This window comes from Berghia stephanieae, chromosome 5, assembly GCF_034508935.2.
Source record: "Berghia stephanieae isolate SIO BIC M18660-M18661 chromosome 5, UCSD_Bste_1.3, whole genome shotgun sequence".
Taxonomy (NCBI): domain Eukaryota; kingdom Metazoa; phylum Mollusca; class Gastropoda; order Nudibranchia; family Aeolidiidae; genus Berghia; species Berghia stephanieae.
Window position 1 is genome coordinate 39278532 of NC_088364.1, and position 1901 is coordinate 39280432.

The window sequence follows — 1901 nt, forward strand, 5'->3', positions numbered from 1 at the left end:
ATTATTCCACTCTCGTGCACGCGTCTTCTGCGGCAAATTGGACACACCAGAGAAGAATGGAGTCCAATCCGCTCAAAACGGTAATATATAGAGGTTTACCGAATGCTTAACGCGGAATTTAAAGCCAGATTGATAAGATTGGAGTCAAAATAAATTTATTTATTAAAGAGACCCAGTTTTGTTTTATTAACACCAACAGAGCAAATAATTTATCATTTCTGACAGTTTGGGGTTCAAACCTTAAGTTTCTTTACCTAGTTTATTCCGACACAATACCAGATAGACAATATCTGTGCCAGTTTGATATCCCAGATTTTCATAAATTATCTATTATAAAACTACAAACCAATACTAATGAAATAGTGAACAATGTCATTTACGTAGCCATAAAGACAAGGCAGACCATTGTGGTAATATCACCATTCCATTATCATAGATTGATAGTCTACGGTCTTGGTAACAAAAATTACAATGTTCATCAATTAAACAATCATTAACTCAAATAGAAAAAAATACAAACTGATGATATGGAGATCTTACGAAAGACTAAATTTATCGCATCGTCAGAACCTTCACACCACAAGCATGATATTATAACTGCATAAAGAAGGATTTATAAAATGTAACTAAATACACAAACAGATGACCTTTGATACTCCATTCCAAATAGACTTCTATATAATATATTCAAGAGATCACGTTTGTTCTCGTCAAGCTGCACAAAGCTGCCTTCATTTTAAACACGAGCATAGCAAATTATACAAAAGATTGGTTCTATTATTGCTGCTGGAATTTTGCTCCTAGGTTTTATTCCCTTCAATCTTTTACCGTGACAAAAAAAATTGTATATTATTGGATCACTTCGCGAATTGTGCCTCTGAACTACCGGGGCCTTGATCTGGAATTGAATAGGAAAGAATTTGAAACCTTCTTCTTCTTCTTCTTCTTCTTCTCTTCTTCTTCTTCTTCTTCTTCTTCTTCTTCTTCTTCTTCTTCTTCTTCTCCTCCTCCTCCTCCTCCTCCTCCTCCTCCTCCTCCTCCTCCTTCTTCTTCTTCATTTTTTTCTTCTTCTTCTTCTTTATCTTTTTTTTTCTTTTTCTTTATGCAGAAACCTTACGTTTTAAGACCTAAATACATTTGATCACAAAATTTATTAGAAAATGAAATAAAATTAAATTTAATGAAGGATTGTAGAAAGCATCTTGCTAAAGGGGGGGGGGGGGTTGTTATCGTCGATATCCATGTCCTCTAATCTGTGTGGAGATATCCTTAATGGTTTCTGGGAAATCGACTTCGTTTGTGGTAGATCTTATGGGGGTGCATAATTTAGCTCACTTGATTACTAGAAGGAGATGAAGGTGGATGTGACATGCTTTTCGAACTTTCAGTGTCAACGGTAATAGGTTATTGAATTCATTGATATGATCCATAGGTATCATGTATCAATGAATAATTATGTTTCTTAATCCTTGAATTCAATGTTCATTTTCAGAAATATAAATAATTGTATAATCTGACAGCACTATCACTACCACTATCTCTTGAGTCGGGTTGCAATTATGTTTTGATTAATCAAAAAGAAATGTTTTGAGATAAGCTAATTCTTTCTCGCAATTCAAGCTTAAATAGAAAAGTTAAGACCTTGACGATCAAGTAGAAATATGATTGGATGAAGAGATACATTTAACATAAGAAACATATGATTGACTATTAAGGAATTATCGAATAAATCCACATAAAATTTAAGATTGTATAATGTAGTTTTACCAAAGTCTCCCAAACACACATGCACGGACGAGCCGTGTTTTCATTTGGACCTGAAATATGACATCTAAACAAACCAATAGATTGACACAATCATTAACTTGTTTAATGATTTATTCTGAAAGTTCACATACTTC

At 33.6% G+C, this 1901-nt stretch overlaps 1 protein-coding gene across 10 annotated transcripts in view; it reads right to left on the reverse strand.

Moving 5' to 3' along the window:
- Window positions 1–946: 946 nt before the first annotated feature.
- LOC144972894 (somatostatin receptor type 5-like) overlaps window positions 947–1901 on the reverse strand; it is a 179061-nt gene continuing 178106 nt past the window's right edge. For 5 of the 10 annotated variants that reach the window (XM_078914688.1, XM_078914684.1, XM_078914687.1 and 2 more), the window contains one exon: window positions 958–1901. This exon is cut by the window's right edge and continues 1952 nt beyond it. The gene's annotated coding sequence lies outside the window, so the exon portion shown is untranslated. The other 5 variants (XM_078914682.1, XM_078914685.1, XM_078914681.1 and 2 more) reach the window with 2 other exon arrangements.